General features: G+C 45.2%; 1 long non-coding RNA gene across 1 annotated transcript in view; it reads right to left on the bottom strand.

The window, feature by feature from the left end:
* The window catches only part of LOC307197197, a 31230-nt gene extending 6220 nt beyond the window's left edge, over positions 1-25010 (bottom strand). Inside the window, exons 1-3 of the long non-coding RNA XR_013831348.1 lie at positions 24908-25010; positions 24642-24711; positions 7831-7968 (exon numbers count right to left, since the gene is read on the bottom strand). This is a non-coding gene — a long non-coding RNA (uncharacterized lncRNA). The remainder of the gene's footprint in view (positions 1-7830; positions 7969-24641; positions 24712-24907) is intronic.
* Between the last annotated feature and the right edge of the window lie 890 nt (positions 25011-25900).

The following is a 25900-nucleotide window of genomic DNA, read 5'->3' as shown; positions in this document are numbered from 1 at the left end:
TAAAAAAATGTTTACTAAGGTGAACAATGTACTGTAATATCTCCTGAATAATTTGTGCTCTCCGGAGCACCCACTGCGGTATTTTCTAGTTTTTGTCCTCTCCAGCAGCTGCTGGCCACTCCGAAAGAAACGAGCTTCCAACTGTATTAATAGCTTTTTCATCTTCCTGCCACTGCTCCCTCTAAATGGCTTGCCGTTATCTATTCATGAAATAAATAACTGCGCCTTTCACGTCTCCCAAACCTTCCTTGTGCCTGGTGAGATTAGAGAAGTCAAAATCTTTCCAAGGAGCTCTCTAAATGCCTGTGTTGCAGGAGAACCTGGGAAGGCTAGCTCTGTGTGAAGTCAGTGGAAACTAGGTAAGTCTGGACCTCGTTTTGTCACAGGGGAGTTCCCACAGGGCCTCGGTACAATGTGCTTCAGTGTGCCGGTATGTTGGATGAAGGCTTCACCGGGTTTGTTATCCTTTCCACCAGTTCCCTGTGAGTTTTATAGCCACCCCTCTGTCTGTGGGAAGCCACAACACGTGGCAGGTGAACATTCCATCCCCAGAGTCTAAAAGATGTGAATCCAAATCCCAGCTCTGACACTCACTAGCTGTGTGACCTTAGGCAAGTTGCTTTGCCTCTCTGAACCTCAATCTCTTCTAGTTGATACAAACAACAACAAAGCTATAATACTGCTTTTGTTGTTAATTTTATTATCCCCACATTGGAGCAAATGGATCCAGAGAAGTTCAGTAGCTTGCTCATGTGCACACCTGAGTGTGAGTGGCAAAGGTGGGAGTTTAATCCAGTTTTATCTGATGCCAAAATCTGTGCTCATTCCAACTACATGGTCAGCACCAGGAAGGCAAGGCCTTGTCTGTTTGTTTCCACTATGTCCCTAATTACCAGCCACGGGAGGTGCCCAAGTCTTAATCACCTCTTACAACTTACTTGGTAGGCAATGTTCTGATCATTTCCTAATATGCCCTTATTTAATCATTACAACAACGATATAAGCTGGGTACTGGTATTACCCCCACTTTAAAGATGAGGAAATGGGTGGATAGATGCATGCATGAATTCCATTACTGTTTTCCAGATTAGCCTGATCATAGAAACCACCTAGGTTCTTATTAAAAATCAGATTCCTGGACTCCCCATCACTTCCTCTAACCCCAGGGCTTCTGTTTCAGTAGGTTTCGGCGGGCTCCAATCCTGGGATATGTATACAACAGAGTCCACCCATGAGGTCTGATGAGTTTTTTAAATGGAACGAGGGTCTAGTTCTCAAAGAAAAATTCTGGTCCAAGGATGATACTCATAAGCACCTGCTGAGAAGGAAGCCAGTTCTTATAATTCAACACAGTCTGGGGAAGGGGAGCAGGTCTTGGAGTCCAGCTGACCTAGATATGACTTCCCACTTGCCCCTTAATAGATGTCTGATGGGAACCAAGTCACATAACCTTGCTGAGCATCAGTTTCCTCAACTGCAAAGCCTGGATAATCGTCCCTTCCATGAATGGTTATGGTCATATTTAGCAACAATATATTTACGATGTCTCCATGATGCCTAGAACATGGTCAGAGTTCAACAACTAAGAACTGATTACAAATCGTGTAGGACACAGCATGATCCAGAAAGGAAGCTTTTGAGCCAGGCAGACTTCATGTGTTTATTCAGCAAATATTTAGTGAACATTTAGTGCTTACTGTGTGTCAGGCACTGTGCCCAGAGCAGTGAATACAGCAGTTAACAAAATAAATTAAATACCCTGCCCTGAGGGATAGTCAAGTAGGAGTGAGACAGGCAATTAAATATATGCAAGATAAATAAGGAAATTATATAGTAAGAGATTGTGTTTTCGAAGGCAAAAAGTGCTTTGGAGAGAAGAACAAAGGAGGGTGAGGAGAAACAGACATGGGGGCAGAGAGAGAAATTTTAAAAGGATGGTCATGATACGTTGCATTGAGCGAGGGATATCTGGATAAGATTTTAAAGAAGTAAGGACTCGTGCTTTGCCATATCTGGCATTTGAATTCTAGCTTTTCTATTTACTTTCTGTGTGATTTTGGGAAAGCCATCTTATTTCTCTAAGTCTGCGTTTCATGATCTGTAAAATGGGAATAGTGGTACCCAGAGTCATCAGATTTCATAATAATGTATACTGTTTTTTGTGCATAAGATATTTTTAAGAAAACTGGACAAATAATGGCTAACATTTATCAGGCACTTCCTCTACCTACCAGGTCCCCTCCTAGGCATTTCATATGCAGTATCTCATTTTAATCCTCACCATAGCTCACTGAGGTAGCATTCTAGTCCCATTTTACTGATGAGGAAACTTAGGCTCAGATATTTGAAGTGACTTGCCCAACATCGCTAAATGAGGAAATGGTACAGCCAAGACAGGGACCTGGATCTGACTCCCAAATCTACTTAACCCTCTCCCTCACTTACTGACTGTGTGACCTTCAACAAATCACCCCCAAGCCTTCCTTTCTCATTATTTAAGAATCAGAGCACTACTTGTTTTCACATCAAATGATGTGAAAGCAAATCATCATCAAATCTTCATCATCAAATGATGATGCCTTGATTAGCATCTTAATTCAATCCATGTATCTGAGGCTGTCTGACAGGAAAAGACAGATGCCTAAACTCAAAGAGGACATAAAACAGCATCCAGAATCACTTGGAAAACTGATTTCACCTATAACCCAATTTTGATCAGTGGCAGAAGGTGCCTGGTTCCCTCTGCTGGGAAGGATTTTAAGATCACGACTAGTCTGAGCAGGCTGTACTGCCATGATCTATTAGTGATGTCTGGCACAGATGAAGAAGTGGAGAGCAGAGGTCTGTGTGATGCAAAAGTCACTTCTGTTGGTCCTAAATGGAAAATCCAAGTACCCTTGCAAAATTAAAACCTGCCCTCTTATTTTCTTTGATCCAGGTAGAAAGAAACTTAACTTACTTGAAGCCAGTTACCAACTTTGACAAAGTGAACATGAACTTAGGAGTCATCCTCTCCATTTTCTGGACATTATCTAGTTCTTGACGTTTATCCATCAATTAAAATATTTTTGGCAACATGGTAAAGACACGAAAATGGTTTTCAACTATTTTTGAATTGAACATAGAGGGAAACCAAAGACATTTCCTTGGTTAGAAAGGAATCTAGTTCTCTCTAGAATTACTTAATGAATGGCAACCCAAGAAAGGCAGAGAAGAGGGCGTCTCCCAAACTGCTGATTCAGGAACCCGTGTCCATCTCAACGAGGTCAGAGGGCCTCCCGATTTACAACTCACAGCACACCAAGGAGACCTTAAACCAATATGCCAACCAGGGAATGCGCCAAGGCAAGCAGACTCCTTCCTACCTTCCGAGAAGAAGGATTTATATAGAAACGTGCTAAAAATAACTCGCAGGTGTGACAGGCTGCGTTGGGTCAGGCAGCTCTCAATTATCTGGGATGGAGGCAGCCTAGGATGCTGGTAAAGTGAAGTAAAGGAAAGCCCAGCCCTCGTGTCTATCTAGCCTTAGGGTTCAGTGCAAAGGCTTGGGAGTTTCGGACAGATCTGGGTCTGGATCTTGTTTGAACCACTTCCTGCTGTGTGACCTTGGGCAAGTCATTTCACCTCTCAGAGCCTCAGACTCCTTATCTAGAAAGCAGAGAGCGTTACACAGAGTAGTTCCTCAGTATCCGTGTAAGATTGGTCCCAGGACCACGCCCCCTGCAGATACCAAAATCCCCAGGTGTTCAAGTCCCAAAGGTGGCCCTTGGTATTGGGGATGTGGAACCCACTGACACAAAGGGCCAACTGTACCTTCTTGCCAGCATGTATTTTGAAGATTAAATGAAATAAAAAACACAGCACTCAGCAGAGTGCCTGCAACACGGTAAACCCTCCATCAATGTGCGTTTGCTTATTGTTTTCCGGATGAGGGAGGGGAGCATATTTCTATTTCTTAATGAGTGTAATGCAGGCTAATAGTAAAGTGAGTCAGAATCCCCGTATTAAATTCAAGAGGTGCAGTGGGGAAAGCTGCTAGGTAAGATAGCTAGTTCTCACTCTGTCCGCACCTGCTGTTCAGGCTTGGAATTTTTCCCCACATCTCTAAGATGTGGATGGCCCATTTGTCACAAAGAAAAGGGTAGCACATGGTTCAAGACACAGACATAGGTTTCAATTCCCAGCTCTGCCTGTTCTGAGTGACTGAGTCTTGGTTTACGGATCTGTGAAATGGGGATGATGATAACAACACCAGCCTCCCAGTGAAATGAACAAAATAAGCACCACAAAATTTTAGTAATACTAATCCTTAGTTTCTTAATTGTTTAAGTGATTATAGCTCAGGTACTACCTTGCTTCAAGAAGCCAGTGGTGGCAGCAGGATGGAAAGCAATCAAATTGCAGTGGACAATTTGCCCCAGATATGCTGCATGTAGGGAGCTGGGAATTGCACAGGGGCCTCCAACACCCCAAGGCTCTCCCTCCCTCAAACACCCCATTCTCCCCTCCCCTCCAAAAACAACCAAGATTATTCAGAGAAACTTTGAAAAATATAAATGCCCACTTCTCACTGCTCTGTAGTTCAAATTCCAAGAAATAGCAAAGCTCCTATATCAGCATTAATTAAACCGCCAGCTAGTAACAGTCCCATCACTCAACCAGTAAATCTAATTCCTATCTGTTCAGCAGGGATCCCTGAACCACATAAACCCAGGCTGGAGTCTGATGTAACCTTAAAGGACTCTTGATAGCTTCTGGAGTCTTTCTCCTCCCCACACATCTTGCAGCATCGAGAAGGTCTACTCTGTGAGTTAATGGGAGAAATAGCTTCCCCTGGCACTTTCCACATCTGTCTTAATTTTTTAAATTATATTTGTATTAAACCCTTAAGGAAAATGGACTTGCAGAGTTCTCATTAAACAGGGAACCATGCACTGCATAAAACAGAGAGATGAAAATTTTTTTTGAAAGCAACCCTCACAATTTGCCTTAATGAATTCTCCCTCCACTGCTGTATTACAGAGTGTGTGCAGATAAATAGAGCACTTTGTGAGTGGTGGATGGGCAAATGGATATGTAAGCAGCTGATAATAGTTCTGGCAGCCTCCAATTGGGATCTTTCTTCCTAGGAACTTAAAGCATTGGGTGCATTACGCCACAGTCTTTTCTCCCTGGCTTAATGCTGGGGTGGAAAGACAACTCATCCCTGGAACCTCTCATGGAGGGAGAGTCACTCCCACATAACAGTTTCAGAGCAAGCTGCGGGAGTCTGCTTCCTAGGAGAATACACAGTGTTTATCAAGCAGCTACTCTGGCCAGGCTTGTTGCTAAGCGCTTTTCCTGGCATCTGTGGTTATCAGCTGTGGTAAATTGGATTATGGCTCCCAATGCCACATCCTCCCTTAAACAGAATTATACACCCATGCTCTTTGCCATGTGACTTGTGGGTGGAGTCTACTACCTTGCCGCATTAGAGCTTAGTCACGTGACTTGTCTTGGCCAATGAAGTATGGGAGGAAGTCTTAGTGTTACAGTTCCAAGCTTCAAGAGGCATCACGTTTCCAATCTCTTGCACTCTTGCCATCACCATAATAAGGGACCTGCCATCCCCCATATGAGATACACAGCCGAGAGTTATAACCAACTGAAATTAGCCAAATATTAGCCCATTGGCACACACAAAAGTGAAAAAAAAAAAGAAGGCATACAGATGGCCAAGAGGCGCATGAAAAGATGCTCAACATCACTAATTATTAGAAAAATGCAAATCAAAACTACATTGAGGTATCACGTCACACCAGTCAGAATGGCCATCATCAAAAAGTCTACAAATAATAAATGTGGGAGAGGGTGTGGAAAAAAGGGAACACTCCTACACTGTTGGTGGGAATGTAACCTGGCTCAGTCACTATGGAGAACAGTATGGAGGTTCCTTAAAAAACTAAAAATAGAGTTACCATATGATCCAGCAATCCCACTCCTGGGCATATATCCAGAAAAGACAAATGCACCCCAATGTTCACTTCATTATTCAAAAAGACACATGCACCCCAGTGTTCACTGCAGCACTATTTACAATAGCCAAGACATGGAAGCAACCTGAGTGTCCATTGACAGATGAATGGATAAAGATGTGGTGTATATATTTACAACCGAATATTACTCAACCATAAAAAAGAATGAAACAATGCCATTTGCAACAACATGGGTGGACCTAAAGATGATTATACTAAGTGAAGTCACAAAGAGAAAGACAAATATCATATGATATCACTTACATGTGGAATATAAAAAGACAGATACAAATGAACTTATTTACAAATAAGAAACAGACTCACAGACATAGAAAACAAACTTATGGTTACCAAAGGGGAACAGGGTGGTGGAGGAGGGATAAATTAGGAGCTTGGGATTAACAGGTACACACTACTATGTATAAAATAGATAAACAACAGGTCCTGCTATATAGCACAGGGAACTATATTCAATATCTTGTAATAACCAATAACGGAAAAAAATCTGAAAAAGTATATATATATACACATTTTTTAAGATTATTTTTTTTGATGTGGACCATTTTAAAAGTCTTTATTGAATTTGTTACAATATTGCTTCGTTTTATGTTTTGGTGTTTTGACCCAGAGGCATGCGGGAGCTTAGCTCCCTGGCCAGGGATCGAACCCGCATCCCCTGCACTGGAAGGCAAAGTCTTAACCCCTGGACCGCCAGGGAAGTCCTGACACACACACACACACACACACACACACACACACACACACACACATACACACACACACACAAATATATATATAACTGAATCACTTTGCTGTACACCAGAAACTAACACAACATTGTAAATCAACTACAATACAAAAAGAAGGAAGAAACTAAACCAGACCTCAAACAAATCATCAGTAGGTTAGGTTTGGGTTTTTGTTGTTGTTGTTAATGTTGTCTTGGTTTGAGGTTTACTTGTCTGTGAAATGAAATGGTGACGACAGGGTGTTTTGAAAACAGCAATGTCCCTAATAAGGCTTAGACCAGTGCATGTCAAACTGTCTGCAATGAAGGGCCAGCTTTGTTTTTTCCCAGGACATCACGGACTAATCCTAGTTGTGCAAGGAGCTACTTGTCACTCGATCCTACTCTGCGTGAGTAGTACCCACTCACGCCACAGGCAGCTCACCACTGAATTTCAACAACACTCTGACTGGTCTACACCTGGTTCAACAAGGCAAGTGCACTTGGCCCCTGTGCAGGGCTAGATTGCTATGGAAGTTTCTACATGCCAGGTCTTGATGTCTTACTGATCTTGTCCCAGAGTTGACAAAGCTCAGAGGCACAGCTCAGAGACTACACTTTGAGTAGCACTGGACTGGAGTCAAGCAGGGCTCTCACCCCTTCCCAGTCCTGGGAAGAGCCCAAAGATGACTCTGACAACCTGAAAACCCCTACATCAGCCACTTCATGCTTCTTTCCAGCTCAGATTCCCGAAATGCCAACCGAGGCAGGAAAAGGCTTTTCACTGTTGGAGATACAGTGTCCAAGGTGGGATCTCACAGGAGCTTGGGGACCAGAGTGGACTGACCTTGACATTCACAAAGTGTAAGTTTCAGGACTGTCATCTGAATGCACTGCTAAATAAACAGGTACTCCCATACCTAAGTTTCATGACTAATTTTCTTAAGAGGGTCATTCACCTTGTATCAACTTCAGTTCCTCAAACCCGATCTGACCCTGCTGGGGACTTGGGCTGAAGTTCACCAAGCCATCAGGTCTACAAGGTGAACCAGCACATAGGCTGCAAGTCTGCAGGCAGTGATGTTTTACCTGTACTCCAGCTGCCTTCTCAAGGAGGAAGTTTTAGATGCGTGGCCAAAGAACCCTGGCGTGGGATTTTGGCAACGCCATCTACTTGCTGAGCTTGGATGAGCAGCTGTACACTTCTCAGAGCCTCAGTTTCTTCACCTGTACAATGGAACAAGAACAGCACGCATCAAAGTTTAACGGGGATACAAGCTCATGGGCTCAATGCAGGGCTGCATGTTTAACAGAGGCAGCGCATAGTGATTTAGCACTTGGCCTCCGGAGGCGGAACACTCAAGTTCAAGTCCTGGCTCTGTCACTCACCAGCTGTGTGACTTTGCAAGTTTTCCCACATCTCTGAGCCTCGGTTTCCTCAGCTGTGAAATAGGGCTAACATTATAATTCCCTCCCGGTGTCACTCTAAAGATTAATAAGATGATGCCTGAAAAGGATTAGCAGACTCCATAGGGCAGAGTGGGTGCTTATAAACGGCAACTATTATTATTGTGCAAACGCAGGCTTTGGTCTGAAGGATGCAGGGAAGATGTCAGAAGGCCAAGATTAGGGTTAAGGGATCCCATGACTCTGGAGTTGAGTTATGCCAACAGGCTACCCAGACCCACAACCTTGGGCTGTCGTGCCGACAGAGCCCACGCCCCACAAAGCCAGCCTGCCATAGGCCACCAAGGCTGTTTCCCTCTGCAGAGAGCTGGCAGCCGTGTGCACCTGTTCTCAATTCACTTCCATATCATTCCCCTTAACATCTCCCTGGGAGCTGATTGATGGCGACAGGCGACAATCTATAGCTATGTGACCGAATGTTTACTACCAGCCCTCTAGGAAATGATTACTTCGAGGTAATTTTGAACCTCCAGACTATGATGCAGTGTCTCATATATTAAACTGAAGTGAGCAGTGTATAAAAGTATTTACAAGGAGACCTTGTATTTCACAGTTTACTGGGGAAGAAGCACACAGGGGCTCCTTGGTCTGAAGTTGGTTTCAGGGGAAGGCGAGCATGGAGGTTTCAAATTCTTTGCATCCAGCCTTATGGAAGGAACAGAGAATTCAGCTTCGAGTCTACAACACCAAGGTCAATGCCCATTTTATCCCCCTGGACCGCTCCAGGGTGACCCTACAGCCCTTGCCACTGAGGACCCGCACACTATAGTCCATACTACCGAGGCTCTAGGACCCTGCCACGGCTGCTTCCAGAGGCTGGATGGATTTCTTCCTGCCCCTTGCACAACCATTACCCAAAAATGGGTCCCTTGGGAGTACCTCCTTCTTCACAAACCTCTCTTTCATATGAAAGTTTTCTAAAGGTTAGACATATCGACCAATGGAAAAAAATAGGGTCCAGAAATCGACTCACTCATAGTCACCTGACTCATAACAAAATTCCCTGGAAGCAGAGGGAGAAGGATGTTGTTTTCAATTACTGGTGCTGGGTCAATCCATGCTGGAAAACAAAAATTCAGCTTGAACCCTACCTCACACCATACAAAGAAATCAGTATCAGATGTATTGTACAGCTAAATGTGAAAAGGAAAACAATAGAACATTTAGGCAAAAACACGGGAGAGCGTCTTCATGACCTTGGGGGTAGGCAAAAATGTCTTAAATAAGTCACAAAAGTGCTACCTGAAGGGGAATACTGATAAATTGGACTACAGCCAATAACTGTTGATCATAATCAAAAGATACCATGGAGGGAATGAAAACACACCCAGGAGAGTGGGAATGGATATTTGCCAATTCAAAAAGGACTTTTAACCAAAGTATTAAAAAGAACTACAAATTTGTAAGAAAAAGGCAGACAACCCAAAGAGAAAAATGGGCAGAAGACATGAATAGGAAGTGCACAAAAGATGGTCTCCAACTGGCCAATAAGTACATGAAAAGGTGCTCAGATATTAGAGAAATACAAATTAAAACCACCATGTTAATAGTTCTCACTCTTACCAGAACAGACTAACATGTAAAAGGCATAGACACCAAATGTTGGAGCAATTGCAAACTCTCATATATTATCGGTGGCAGTGTAAATTGGTATAAACACTTTATAAAATGATTTCACAGTACCTGCTAAAGCCAACTATGCATATTATCTTTGACTCAGCAATTCTACTCAAAAGAAATGCATACCTATGTTCACCAATAAACATGTACAAGAATATTCATAGCAGCCCTACTTGTATTAGCTGAAAACTGGAAGCAGCCCAAATGCCCATTAACAGTTGAATTAATAAACTAACTATGGTATCACCACACATTGGCATCCTACCCTGCAATGGGGATGAGTGATATATGCACAATATAATTTATATTTCCATATTCCATATATATATAATTAATTCTATTAATTTCCATATATATCTTCATATAATATATAACTTTATATAATTCCATTTCTATAAAGTTCAAAAACTAGCAAAACTAGCCTATGCTTTAGAAATCAAGATAATAGATACTCTTGGGGTGACTGGAAGGAGGCCCAACCGGGTCTTCTGTGGATCTGGTAACACTGTTTCATAGTTTAGGCACTGGTTATAGGACTATGTTCAATTTATAAATATTTAGCAAGCAACATACTTAGGCTTTGTGTGATTTTCTATATATATATGTTACTTTTCAATAAAAAGTTTACCCCTCCCCTCCCCAAAAATCCAAATTTTCCAGCACTGGGTCCCAAGACTGGACCACAAACTTACAAGGGAGATGGCAAAGTGAGTTTTTGGCTTTTCTCTTGGGGACGTGGGACTCTGGTCAAGGGAAAATTCCCCCACCCAGGAAGGACATTATACTGATGCTCAGTGGCCAAAAGGCATAAAAAATGTCCACTAGAGGAGATGGAGGGGGAGAGGAGAAGAGCATCCACCCTTAAGTGCCAGGCACTGTACTGAGTACCTCTGTGCACACCTGTTCATTCAAGCCTCACCTGGGCTCAGGGGGTAAGTACTTCATCATCCCATGAGCTAAGCACTGCTGAGGCAACTGAGGCTCAGAGAGGGGCCAGAACACGTGGCCAGGTCTCAATGGCTCCAAACCCAAGCTCCCAACCTCCAAGGGTAGCCTGTAGATTGGTAGCTGCTTACTGTGCAGGAGCAGCTGTCATCCCAGGGCCCTGTGTCTCCGTGACCTCCCAAGAGAAACGTGGGGACCACGTGGGCAAGAGGAGCCTGGCCTTCTCAGCGGGTGAGTACGTGCTACCCTCCTGCTCAGCCTTGTCTCTGCCTTTAATTGGCATGACCTGCTCCACAGCAAGAGAAATGTTTACAGTGTTAACAAGGCAAACTGTTAATTAAGACAGCGGTACCTTCAGGGGGTTTTAATTTAGGGTAGGCACCAACCGGGATAAAGAAGACATTCAAATCATAGGATGTGTGCATTTTCTATACCCAACTGGCTACCTTGCAGAATTTTAATAAAGATGATTTCTGCTTTCTAGTTATGATTTCAAGCTGCCTGCAAACAAGGCCTTTGCTGTCTCAGAAGGGTTTGGAGTCTGTACTTGGGGTGCTGATAACTAAGGGAAGATATGTGAGGCAGTGAAGGGGATGGTGAGGAGGTAAGTGGTCTTGGTTCAAATCCCAGCTCCATCACTTACAAGCAGTGATGAGTCAGTCACTTGGCCTCGATGAGCCCCAGATTCCTCAGCTATATAATAAGGTCAACATGCCCAGCTAATAGGGTTATTGAGATTATAAGATTAGAATATATATGTGTATATGTGTGTGTGTGTCTGTGTGTGTGTGTGTGTACACATTATATATGTACATATACATATAGATATACACATCTCATTTCGCACAGTTCTGGGCATATAGCAAGTGCTCAATTATTGTTAGGACTCTGCTTACAGCTCATTGTCCTGGGTTCAGCTTTGGGAAACTGACCTAGATGTTGTAAACACCTTAACTTCAGAGAAATTACCTAAGTTGCCCAAGGTCTCACAGCTAGTAAGGTTTGGTACTTGGCCAAAGTGAGGTTGGGTCCCAACTGTGTTTGACTTTTGAGTCCCTCCTTTTTCACGGCCATCTATTCCAGGTGTGACCTGAATTTAGATCACCCAGTACCAGCCCAGAAGCTCCGCGGGGAGTCATTTGCACAGAGGTCCCAGCCAGGCACAGAGCGAGAACACCTTTTGTTAGAAAGCGGATGACCTTCACACCAGTGGCTCCCCAGTCCCACGGGGCTTTCCACTCTGGCTGCTGTTCTTGGTCAAGGATGAGGTAGGTTGTGGATTTCATAGCATCAGGAGGCTCCATTAAGGGTTGAGGCATAGGAAGAGGTCAGAATTACCAGATCCTCTAAAAGCAGCTGCAAGGACTCCCCTTGGTGCAATCATCCTTTTCCCACACTCCCAGAGAGTGATGAGGTGACCAGTGAGACTGGGTCAAAGTGTTCTAATGCTGGATTCCAAAATAAACAAAGCTGAGCTCCTCTAATGTCTAGAGTTCAGTTGCTTGAGCTGCATCCCTGCCCATCCCAGCTCTGGCCTCTATGCATGATTGGATTCCAGCCATGGGACTTGGGATTCAGATGTGGATTCAAGTTCATCTATATCCCGCAGGGAGTCAAAAAGACATGAGTTTAATCTAATCTTCCACAACATTGATATACTTATTGTTAAATTACACACAAAATCCTATACTAATACATCATGTGCATTATGGAGATGTGTCTATTATAAAACATGGAGAAAATACATAAAATGTAAAAGGAAGAAATGGAAAATAGATATAAATAGACAGTCTAATCCTTTCTTCCCACACCCCTGTACACAGAGTCGACAGTCTTGGTGACCGTTCCCTTTCCCAGGGGGTATACTCATTCATAAAAGAGCTGTCCTCTCATCTGAGCAACTTCCCTTGGCTAAAGGGAGATGTCTCACTTTGAAGTTGACACCCCTCACCACCCTAGGGTCAGGTGGCTGACAGAGGGACACAAAAGGTCAACCCCCTGTGATGCAATTCACCTGCCAGAGATCCCGTATGGACTAGGCTGAAGCTAGACTCCAGCTGACATCACACCCTTGCGTAGGTTTTTTCCCTCTTCTCCATACTGCTTCCCTGACTCTCGCATAGGTTTCTCCTGAGTGCTCCCAACCCCAGTAAGTCACACGGATCCAAAGCCTTGCCTCAGGCTCCACTTCCAGGGAACCTGAACTAAGACAGTACATTATAAACTGAACTAAGACAGTACATTATAAAACATGCCCAGAAGTATAACTTTCAAAACAGATATAATAGAAAATACACAGAAACAGAAGTTCTTATACCTTTTTCCCACACCTGGGAGGATACTCCTGCGTTGCCCCCAGTTTGCAGATGCCCCACTCCAGAGACCACTGCTACAGGCAAGCTGAGCCTTGGCAGGGTTTGAAGGAGGAAAGAGGCTGGGGTCAAATCTGTGGTTTGAAAAGAGGTCTCTGGTTGCCCGATAAAGAATAGAATGGGACGGGGGGAAGGTTGGAAGCGGGCAGAGCAGTAGGAAATAGCTATAGGCATCCAAGCAAGACACAATGGCAGCCTGGACAAGGGTGGTGGGAGGATGGAGAAAAGTGGCTGATGGGAAAAAGACTTAGGAGGTGGGATCTCCAGCATGAGGAGGTTGAGTGACTGTCAGGGGACAGGGAAGGAGGAAAGGGACAGAATGCCTGGGTGTCTTGTATCCGCAGTTGGTGCACTGTGCTGTGTTCACTGAAACCTTGAGGAGAAGCAGGTGCATGGGGTGGGGTGGGGGAAAGAAGAGTTGCATTCTGGACTCACCTCCACCACCTGAGCCAGGTTCTCTATCCCTGAAGGGAACTAGGAGTTCAGAGAAGAGCCACACACATTCCCCATCATGGGAGTAAATACCAGGGCACACACCACAAAGCGTATTCAAGAACGCTACAAGACCAGATGCAGTTTATTTTGTTGGCCCTTTGTTGAGCACCTACTGTGTGCAAAGCTCCTTGCTAAGCCTGAGGCAGACACGAGGCTGAAGACACCAGGGGTGCTACCCACCAGAAGCTCATGGTCCTAAGGGAGAGACAAACGCACTCAGGCAAGGCTCCGGGAGCCCTCACTAAGAACCCTGCGGACTTTGGAACCACATCTCCTGCTGGGGTCCTATCCTATCTTCTCAATTTAATTATTGGTTTAGCTTGGGTATGTTACTTAATCCCTCTGAGCCTCAGTTTCCTTGCCTGTAAAATGAGGATGAAAATCGTGATACCTACCTCGTGGGCTGCTGTGAGGATTAAATAACAGTAATAGCAGTAACTAGCATTTATTGAGCCCCCAAAGCTCCAGCACTGTGTACCTGGCACATAGCAGATGCTTGACAACTATTTGTTGAATGAATTAATTGAGCACTTACTGTGCTCTAGATGCTGGGGAAACTCAATAAATGTTATTTTTTATCCTTTTTTTATTACTGAATTTTCTCAGCAACTCTATGAGACCAACATGACTGTTTCCCCCTCTCTCAGGTGAGAAAACTAAGACCCTGGGACTTTAAGTGCATCATCCAACATCACACTGCTAGTAAACGACCGAACAAGATCCAAACCCAGGATCCAGTCTAAGTCTGGAGCCGGTGCCCTTGGACCAAAGGTGATTAATAATTTAATGTATGTGAATTACACCCTGGTTCAGGGCGTGCTGTGTGTGTCCCCTCAATTCCAGAAGCCTCTCTGAGCCAGGCTTGGGCACCGGGACTCTTTCCTGTAGGTAATAGGGAGCCCCGGGAGGGATTCGATCAGGGGCCTGATGTGATCACATGTGTGATTAAGGGAGATAATTCTGGCTCCCATGCAGGGCCGGAACTAAGGTGAGGCGAGCAAGGCACCTACCCCAGGCACAAAATTTAACGAAAAGCTGAAAAGACTCATTAACATGATAAATAAAGACAGAATCTGTATTACTGATATTTCCTTTCTCTCCAGGCTTCAATATGGCTCAGCAAAGCCCTGTTATTAATCCTGTCTTAATTTAAAATGTTGGTTCTTTGTTCATCATAGATTTTTTTTGCAGTAATTAAACAATATGGCATTAGAATATCATTGCTCTTGATTGCCGAGTTTTTCTGGTGTCCCCTTAACTTTGTGCCTGAGTCCAGGTCCTCCTCCCATGACTTATTTATTCACGTTTCCTCAAAGCAAAACTTGTCCAAGTCTCATTTTCTACATCTGTGAAATGAGTATCTTAATACTTAACCTCTCAGAGTTGCCGTGAGTTCTAGATAAGATTCTGCAGGTTTAAGCCTTGCTTTGTGAACAATGAAGTGTGTGACTCAGGGAGGTGACTGATCTCATGAAACAAGGCACCTGGCAATGCCTTTGGCAGAGCTGGGAGTCATTCAGGATTTTCTTTCTAAGCCTCAATTTTGGTCACGCTGTCTCCCATCCTATTCCCTCATCTGCACCTTCCAACCCCCGCTGCCCCCCCACCCAGTAAAGACAATCACACAGAGTGGCTTATTCCCAAAGAAGTTCTAGAGCCAGAAGAGTTCCCCAAGAATGTACTGCAAAACAGAGTCTTGATCTTTGACAAAATCCACTCTGAACCAGGCAGCTGAAAACAAACATTGCTTCCTCCACTGGTGTCAGAAAACCATATATTGTGTTTTGAGGCCTCCTGGAGAGGGCTGAAGTATTCTTTTTCTCAGGAGAAATTAAACCTGGCCTCGTACACTGCAGTTGGAACTGCTTCCAACCCCACACTCAGGATATTTGCTATTCTGATTGTATAAGCTTGAGTCAGGTACACATGCTGGGGCTTCTGAATATATTTACAAGGAAATCAGCATAATACACAGTTAATATTCAGCATATGATTAATCCAAAAGCTCCGCTCCATATTCCAATTACATCCACTGCTCCACTACGTCGGCCAGGTTTTGCTTAAATGCATTTGGAGTCAGTGGAGCGCCAGATTTACGGAGGCTGCCGAAAGGATGGTGCTCTGATGGTAATAAGTTATATTCCTATTATGTGGTGGGCAATAAAGAATCTGATATTTATTGTTCTGGATTTTTGAGAAACTCTTGGAAAGAATCTAGGCTGCTGGAACACAGTGACATATTTCACAAGCAAATGTCCCCACTGCAGTTTGACTGTTTAGAGGAGCTGGGGCTGCCTTTGAAACCCAGCACCCTAAAAACTTTTTTTGATTTTAAAAATAAATTTAAAAAATTTTAAATTTAAAAATAAAGGGACTTCCCCGGCAGACCAGTGGTTAAGACTCTGCACTCTCAATGCAGGGGACACAGGTTCAGTCCAGGGTTGGGAAACTAAGATCCAACATGCCGCACGGCACAGCCAATAAATAAATAAATAAATAAATAATAAAAATTAAAATAAGAAGTAAAAATAATTTTAAATTTTTAAAAAATTAAATAAAAAAAAAGAAACCCAGTGCCCAAGTACTCGAGTAGGTCAACCAGCACCTCCATCATGGTTGGAAGTTTCTCACTACCCTTAGAGAGACACCTGGTTCTGTCCTCCTGGAAATCACAGGCTGTGTGACCTCGGGCAAGACCCTTACACCTCTCTAAGCCTTTTTCTCCATCTGTAAAATGGGAATAGCAATAGTAACCTCAGAGTTCTGTTGCCAGGATTAAATGAAATACTGAGCGTGCACCTGCCTAGGCCGGTGCCTGGCATGTCGTGAGCTTCTAATGGATGGTTTTTAAAGAAGAACTGGAATTTACAAATGAATAAGTGGATCAAAGTTAATTTCTTCAACTCATGAGGGCACTTATTAGAACAGTGTGTCCTCAAAAATGTGGTAACCAGGGACTTCCCTGGCGGTCCAGTGGTTAAGATTCCACGCTTCCACTGCAGGGGGCACGGGTTCGATCCCTAGCTGGAGAACTCAGATCCCACATGCTGCACGGTGCAGCCAAAAAATGAATAAATAAATTGTATTAAAAAAATTTTTTAATGTGGTAACTGTACTACTCGGGGGTGTAGGGAATGATTTTTGATGGAACGTGGATGGTGAATTTTATTTTTAAAGTTATGTGCTTATTTTAGTGGGTCTTGAAGGGAAATAATAAACACTCAACCTCGTGATTTTGTGAACATGACTGCTTGAGCCAAAACTATAGAGGAACGACTCCTAGAACAAATCTTAGAAAAAAAGAATGTGTAACCAAAGATAGGGCAAAAACCTTGAAGGTGATATTAAAATAACTGGGGTTTGGGAAGCACTGTTCTGAAAGGAGAAAAATAAAAACTCTTGGGGTTAGCAAAGCAAATCGTGGGGTCAGCATAAACATATGTTTATGTTTTAAACATAAAAAAATCAGGAACCATGAAGGGTAAGATTGTGGGTATCTCAGGGTTGTTCCGAATTCCCCAGATGGTACCCACTGCCTATTCCCACCCATCCCCCACCCGCAGGAAAGCACATCTGGAAGTAAAGCATTGAAAACAGCATCATTATAGAAAGAAACTTGAATGTTCTCAAACTTATTGTTTAAGCAAATAATCTGCTACCTTTGGTATGTCACCAATAGCTCAGACTATTTTCCAACGTCCTTGATAACTTATGGCCACCCAGTGGTGACGCCATGCTGTGGCTGAGAACTGCTGGTCTCCAGAACCATGCCACGTGGTTAAATTAAAACCACCTTGGGTATCAAGAAGCTCAACTCGGACTGTAAACGGAGGGAGTTGTAAACGGAGAGCTCTTTCTGCTGGTGTTTCAACATCTAGAGTGCTGCTAAGGCCTTTGTCCTCTGCTCTCCTAATTCCAGAGCTCCCCGCTCCCTGGAAGAGAAAGTCATTCCAGGCTGGAAACTGCAGAATGACAAGCTTCTGAAGCAGCAAGCATGGGGTTAGGTTGGTTAGCGGGGCGGGGGGAGAGAAGTTCTCTCATGCACGTGGTTAGGAGGAGAAGCTCTTTTCCTTTGGCAAATGCTAAGGAGCTGACGGCTTTTCAGATTGCCAATGGCGGGGGTTCTCACTCAGAAACTGGGGTAAGATTCAGGAGGTCTATGGACCCCCTGAAATGACTGGCAAACCAGTGAAACCAGTGTGTGCGGGGGGGGTGGTGGTGTGGCGTGTGTGTGTGTGTGTGTGTGTGTGTGTGTGTGTGTGTGTGTGTGTGTGTGTGTGTGTGTGTGTGTGTGTGTGTGTACACACATGCGTTTGAGTACTTCCCCAGGGGAAAGTCCATGGCTTCCACCAAACAGTCAAAGGGGCTGCTTTGGGTTTTGTCAGCTGTTTGGAGCTTCAGTGATATGGAATCTTAATGCAAAAGGTAAGAGAAGGGAAGCAGATGCATCAGTTAAGAGAGGAGAAGGTGGTTTGGGGTGTGACTGGGATAGAGGAAGAGGTTTAAGAAATACTTCTGTGGAGCATAAGTCGTCTCCTAGTGTTGGGGAATTACGATAAATGAATGTAAGTTATTTTGAAATTATTCTTGGGATCATGAGACTCTTCTGTTGATCTCAACAGCTCTTGAGACTGGGTCACATGGATCCCTGAGGTATAAGCACTACATCAACACTTCTCTCCATCTCTCTTTTCTTCTTCCAGGTGCTCATCCCCTAGAAGGCAGGAACTCTGGCTAATGACACATCATATCCTCCACCACCTCCAAAGCTGGTGCTTTGCTACATCCTTGTGGAAGGAGTGACTGTGCCGATCTTTAGGAGTCATTGGTCAGAAGAGCACGAGCTCTGCACCCAAATGGACATGGACTTAAATTGTGATCTCCATCACGTAGTCAGAAGGTTTTCTTGGGCAAGTTATGGAGCCATTTTCATCCACAGTTTCCCATTTGAAAGATGGGGGTGAACATTTCTAGTTGGCATGGCTCTCAAGATGATTAAATGAGTGAGTGGATTTCATGAGCTTAACGCCGTTCCTGGTACATGTGAGGCACGCGGCCAATCGTAGTTATTGCTCTAAAAACACATTTGTTTGAAAGACCGACCCTACTTAATTGTTTAAAAATCATTTAGGGTCAGCAGCATAAATCTCAAACAGAAAGATTTGCTGAGAGTCTTCTGCATGCTTTCTGTGTAGGGCAGCAATGATGCAATTCTTGCTTTCATAGGCTCCCGAAGGAGAAGCGATGGGTAAGCTGCACTTTGCAAGCTCAGTGAGAGCTCGATGCCATGAGCACCCCCCTGGACTTGGGGTCAGAGAAGAATTCCAGATGAAAAGACATGAGAGAAGATGTAAGAAAAGAGTTGGAGAGGTAGCGAGGGAAAGGTGCTGAAAGAGGATTGTAGGTGAGGGACCTCCATGTGAGGAACCCTGAGCCAGGAAAGGGCTTGGTGAGTTAAAGGATCTGCCAAGGATCGCAGTGGGATGAGACAAATCCCTCAGAACGTCCTGTGCTAGGACTGCTGCAGGGTCTCCTACCTGTTCTCAGTACCATCCTTCCAGCCGCCTTCTCCGTCCTGCCCACAGCAATCAGAGGGATCACTGAACAACATAACTCGGATCCTGCTGCTCCTTTTTTTTTTTTTTTTGCGGTACGCGGGGCTCTCACTGTCGCGGCCTCTCCCGTTGCGGAGCACAGGCTCCGGACACGCAGGCTCAGCGGCCGTGGCTCACAGGCCCAGCCGCTCCGCAGCACGTGGGATCTTCCCGGACCGGGGCACGAACCCGTGTCCCCTGCACCGGCAGGCGGACTCTCAACCACTGCGCCACCAGGGAAGCCCCCTGCTGCTCCTTTTTATGGCTCCCTGAGGCCAGCAGGATGAAGTCCAAGTTCCTTTTCTTACCCTAACTGACCCCTGCCGACCTCATCTCTGGCCCTCCTGACACACCAGGCTCCTCTGATTCACCACACACACTGTGTGTCAGCCTCCTAACAGCATCCTTCCGCTTCCCTGTCTGGCCCACGTTTGCTCCCACCACAGGGCCTTTACACCTGCTCTTCCCTGTGCCTTGAATGCTCTGCTTCCTCCGGTCCTGGCCTTGCTGCCTCCCTCTCTCCATTCATGTGTCAGCTCTGCTGTCCTCTCCTACTTGTTTTCTCCACGTAGATCCCACAGTTGCCCCCTGTCACATCACCCTATGCTTCCTTCACATTCCTTACTATCTTCTAACACTTGGTTGCTCTAAATCAGACCTTTACGTAAAAAGAAACAGAACTTTCTTCTCCCGACTCTACAGTGGCTACATTTATCCAGCGTCATCAGGGCATCCATGGGTATTTGCCCCAATTGCCATGGAAAACTTGATTTCAAATCCAGAAAATCCCTGACAAATCATAAGGCCCAAGAATTAGAAATTCTGATTAACTGGATTTTCCAGTCAATTGAAGGCTAATCAGGAAAGCTTTCGCGTTTTAATCCCTCTGGCTGGTTATCTTTCAATACCATGTTGTGGTTCTCTCCTGCTCTGAATCCCAGCTCTATCCTTGAGGAGCTCTGTAGCCTTGGGCAAGTTACTGAATATCTTAGTTATCTATTGCCACATCACAAATTTCCTCAAGCTTAGTGTCTTAAAACCACACGCAATCAATATCTCGCTGTTTCCATGAGTCAGTAGTCCAGGCATGGCTTAGCTGGGTCTTCTCAGGGCCCCACGATGATTCAATCAAGGTGTCAAGCGGGCTCCTTCCCAGAGCTCAGGGTCCCCTTCCAAGCCTGCAGCAGTATTGGCAGAATTCAGTTCCTTGTAGCCGTAGGACTGAGGTTCCCATTGTCTTCCTGGTTGTCGCCTGGGGCTGCTCTCAATTCCCAGAGGACACCTACAGTTCTTTGCTATGCGACCCTTTGTAAACATGCTAATTTCCTTAGCATTAACTTGTGTAGTGTTCACCAAGATCCTCTGAAGGAGATGCAATTATTATTCCTACTTAGCAGATGAGGAAACTGGGGTTTAATAATGTGCTACGATTGGTACAAGGATATCCATCTGGCAAGTGGCAGAGCCCAAAACAAAGTCAAGTTGGTCTGGCTACAAAACCCATGTGCTTACGTAACCACTACAAGATTCCGCGTGTTGTATCTTATTAAAACCTGGCTGAGGGCTTCCCTGGTGGCGAAGTGGTTAAGAATCTGCCTGCCAATGCAGGGGACGTGGGTTTGAGCCCTGGTCCGGGAAGATCCCACATGCCACAGAGCAACCAAGCCCGTGCGCCACCACTACTGAGCCTGCGCTTTAGAGCCCACGAGCCGCAACTACTGAGCCTATGTGCCACAACTACTGAAGCCTGCATGCCTAGAGCCCGTGCTCTGCAACAAGAGAAGCCACCGCAATGAGAAGCCCGCGCACCACAATGAAGAGTAGCCCCCGCTCGCCACAGCTAGAGAAAGCCCGCGCGCAGCAACAAAGACCCAACGCAGCCAAAAATAAATAAATAAATTTATATTAAAAAAAAAAACCTGGTTGAGTTTTGTCTTTTTTATTCTAGAGTATAGCTCTTGCACACAGGATGTTCTTGGGAAAAGGAGCCAGGTCTCAAGTTATATGTGTCCTAGATCCATAACACAAGTTGTAGCACATAATGAGTAATTCATAAACGTTTGCTAAATGGATGGATAGGGTGGGCAAGTGGTGGATGTCTGGATGGATAGATGGATGGATGGATGGATGGGACAGATGGGTGGGTCTGAAGGGAGATGGAGTGGGTAGAGGAATAGATGGATGAAGAATGGGGTGAGTATTAGGTTGGATATGGACTGGGCAGTGGGTGGAGGGATGAACGTGTGGCTGAGTTGGTAGGAGATGGGTATGGGTATGAGATAACTGGGTAGAAACAGATAGTAACTTCTCTCTGAATAGCTTCCTAGACATTTTCTACTTTCCCCCTGTAATCCTCTTATACTGTACACATCATGTATCTACAAGATTCAGGCTGGCCTAAGTTCGTCATTGGCTTGATACCCATAAATGTATATTTGGATTCAAGAATTCACAAATCCTAGGCTATTACAGGGACTGGCAGAGCCCTGTTTCTCTAGAACGTAGCAAGCTGAATGGCTGTTTACTAGGTGGATGACCCCAGACCACCAAGAGGTTGATCCTAGGAGAAATTCCCTGCCCAGTGCATCCCAGAGCTTTGGAAGGCTGAGGGATGCCTCAGCTCCTACCTGCCTGGAAAGGAGAAGAATTTTACTTTTCTAAGAGCCGATGATATCCCACTGACCGAAGAACTGTGCACAGCCCTCCCGATAGCAGGGGTGGGTAACCCAGTGCTGCAGCATCAAATGGAGCATTCTGTGATATCCCAGCCTATTCCGGAGTCTCAGTCTTTACCCTGAGCTCATTTAGGACATGTGTAGTTACAATAACAGTTTAACAAGCATTAGCAAAGAACTCTGCCAAGGGCATTAATGTACATCCCATTTAATCCTCAAAGTGGCCCATTAGTTCAGGAATCAGGTGAGGTCATCCTTCAAAGTCACCCAGCTGCCAAGAGGGGAACTTGGGCTTCACAACCACTTCGATCTGACTTTAAAACTTTCGTTCTGCACTTGTGTTCTAAACTGTTCCCGTCCAAGGAGAAGAAACGCCTTGTCTCTTGACTAGCAAGATACTTGGAGAGGACAGGACAGAGCTGGGCCTCTTGTGAACAATCTCTTGCAACACATGGTTTTGATAAAGACATTGGGAGGCACAGATTCAAACAAATATTCTCTAAATCCCCCTCTCAACCATAATAATCTTGGGAATGGCTCTTGCTTGGCTGATGTATTGGGGAGGGGGGAAATTCCTGAAATAACTGTAGGATTGTTCAAGGAAGCCCTTCTGGCTAAGTCCACGGAGAGATCCCAAAGACCGTTTCCCATCACTGGCCAGAGCAAGAGAAAACCAGGGAGACTGAGAAGGTGCCCAAAGGGCTGTACATAGATGGGGCTCCTTGTGCAAAGCCCCACAGTGCTTTGTTAATTCAAGTGCTCCACACACCCTCTTTTGCTCTTAACTGCGCTGCCAGCTTGGGGTAATTAAGAATCAGATGGACAAAAATCACGCCATCCTCCTGCTGAGCTCACACTGTATCCTGTGCGTGGTGCTGATTTATCTTTATGTGAGTTATCTCATTTAATGATCATAGCCGCCCTGGGCAGGGACTTCTATTACTATCTCTATATATGAAAACTGAGGCTCAGAGTGGTAGAGTAACTTCCCAAGGTTACTCAGCTTGGAGGTGAAAGAGGCAGGATTCCATGCCAGGTCTGCCTGACTCCACAGTCTCTTAAGGACTGCACTTGACAGCCCCACATTGCAGTAAAAACAAGGGCTTTGCAAACACAGACTCATTTCGTCCTCATCTGTGCAACTGGTTCAGCTAATTGCCCATCTTACTGAGGAGAAAACCAGGGAACAGGGCCCAATTTCCTCAGAGAATCACAGGTAGAAAACAGCACAACGAAAATACAAATCCAGTTCTGTCCACTCCAGAACTTAATGTCTTTCTTCCACGCCTCACTGCCAATCAAATCTACTCTCTCAACGAGACGATGTCCTGAGCAGGTCCCAGTGGGAACTCTGGGCAGCTCTGTCCACAGCCCCTGGACAGAGGTCTGCCTCCTCCACCCTCTGCCTCGTCTCTCCTCTAATAGCCCGGCCCCTCTCCAGACCCTGCAAGCTCTCCACCCCCATGTCAACTGCTTTTCAGGCTGCCTGTCACCCATGATTTACAGCTCACTCGATGAAGAGCAAATTCGTATTGATCTCAGAACAACTCAGGCTGTAACTAACTGGTCATGATTGGCTTGGTCACCTCAAGATGAGGATCTATCCACTGCACCAGGGGTCTAAATCTAATTATCATCCCAGAAAACCCACTGGCAGTGTGACCCAATGTCTACGTGAAAAGAACTATTAAGATGGCCAAGAGCTACCTGTAAAAATACATACCACATGATGCAGAGCTGGCCCTGGTCTTGGCTGATGGATCAAAGTCTTAGCGGCTTACTTTGGCCATTGAATTAAGTTTGAGACCTGACCGTGAGCCATTTCTGTTATTAATAATAGTGGTAATAATGACCATGGCACAACAATATAGCTAATACTCACTGACCCCTTTCCATGCAGTATTTCATGCTCACAAAAGCCCTGTTACTTATTAGCTATGGGATTCTGGGCAAGTTACTTAGCTTCTCTGCACCTCTGTTCCCTCAGCTGTAAAATGAGGAATAATATGAACAGCTCCCTTATCACAGTGGGGGAAAGGTTAAATGAAGTGATTTATGTAAATTGCTAAGATCAGGAGCTAGGTGTACTCTTACCCTCACTATTCATGAAGAAACAGAAGCTCAGGGATGTTAAGAGACTTGCCCAAGGTCACACAGCCAACATGGGGTTTTATTATAGATCACAGTGCATTGTTTATAAAATGTTCAACTGCCAACACCGAAAAATAGAGATGACTTCCTGTTTCTCTTGAACATTGGGGAAAAAAACTGGCAGCACTGAGCTCACCTTTCTTTCCACCATATTTTTCTGCTAACCAAATCTGTTCCCTCCCATCAGCTAAGCCCCACAATGCCTAAATCTGCCCACAGACTCTTGAAAAAAAAAATTCTGGGATTTTGAGGTTTACTAGAATGCCTGGATCAAATGCCTGAGTGCCCTGGAGCAGATGACGCTGGCCAGCAGCTGCCACCACTCCACGGGGTTAGGGCTCCTGGTTTACCACAGCTCCCAGCACTCCCTGCTGCCCTACACCTGGCCTACTTCTCACGTTCACAACGCCTGCCTGGCCCCTGGAGGCACCTGAGACTGTGGAATACATTAGCACACTCGAACCCCTGAGGGGATGTGCCATCGTCACTCCCAGGTGCAGAAGCACGGTCAAGGAGACCGTGACTTGCCCAAGGTCACCCAGTCAGTGAGCGTCAGGACCGAGATTCCAACGTAAGCCTACCTTCTCCCAGAGCCAACCTTCTTTGTCCTTTGCCGAGTTTCCTTCCCAGGCTCGCGGGCTACGTGAAAGTCTGCAGGCAGAGACAGGAAAGAAAAATCAATATCAATCTCTCACCCTGGGGAAGGAATGTAAAAAGAGAGTCTTCAAGTCGTCTTTCAGGTCTCACAGCCTCTCCTGAAATGACTCTTCTGAAGACAAAGGGCTGTTTCCAGTGGTTAATGGCTTGGTCTGTGAAAGACCCATATCGGGGAGAACACTGAGCTTACATGTGTCCCTGTTTTGTGACCGTCACAAAAAGGCTCCCACGTTCAGGTTGCCGTCCCTTTTTCCATCTTCAGACCTCGCAGGAAAGAGGCAAGGAGGGCTGTGGCTGACAGCCACCCCACGCCCAGCCCCGACCCCAGTAGGTGACAGCACCTAGGCCCGTGAAGAGACGGCTCCCCCCACCCCAATGAAAGCAGCCCCCCTTCCTGGCCCCAAGGCTCGGGAGGTGGGGCGGAAACGGAGGCGGCGCCTGGAAGAGAGATTTCATTTTCTCTCCTCTTCCAGAGCTGACAGCTTGGACAGTAGCTTCTGAGGAACAAACTTTATTCTCAGGCAGACCGACAGGCCTGAGCTTTAAGTGATGCCATGAATATTTATGGCTTTTCTCCCTGCTTCTTCCTCAGCCTTGGCCATTACACAAGGTTCCCCTCACTGCCGGCAGATGCCTCATTATTGCTCCGCGGAAGCCGCTTCTCTGTCCCCGGGGTGAAGAGCCACCAGGTGGCGCTGTTGTCTCTCGTGAATGTCGGCGACGATAAATCTACATCAGCCTCTGTAGTTTATGGAGTGTTCTAAGAGCTTTACACAGGTTACATCATTTAATCCTCGAAACGACCCCGAGGAGGAGGCAGTGAGGCGCAGAGAGGAGAAGCTACTTACCCAAGGTCACACAGCTAGGAAGTATCGAAGACAAGATTCAAATCTATACGCCGGCGGCAGAAAATTTCTGTAGCAAAAATGTCAGTATACAAACACCGACTGTCCCTGCCTGGGAAAGGCTATGGTTTTTTTTTTTTTTCTGAAGTTATGTCCTTCTAACGTTTAGGTGTTAAGATGGATTTTCTTTTTTGAAATGATGGAGACGGGATGCGTGGTGGGTTTTCATGTCTTTAATAAGCAAAATTCTAAATTTCCTATCCAATGGACCTAGAGATTATCATACTAAGTGAAATAAACCAGATAAAGACAAAAATATCATATGATATGGCTTATAT

Source organism: Stenella coeruleoalba (genome assembly GCF_951394435.1).
Source record: "Stenella coeruleoalba genome assembly, chromosome: 14".
Lineage (NCBI taxonomy): Eukaryota > Metazoa > Chordata > Mammalia > Artiodactyla > Delphinidae > Stenella > Stenella coeruleoalba.
Note: the sequence above shows the minus strand (reverse complement) of the source record. Positions and strands in the feature narration are given on the sequence as shown.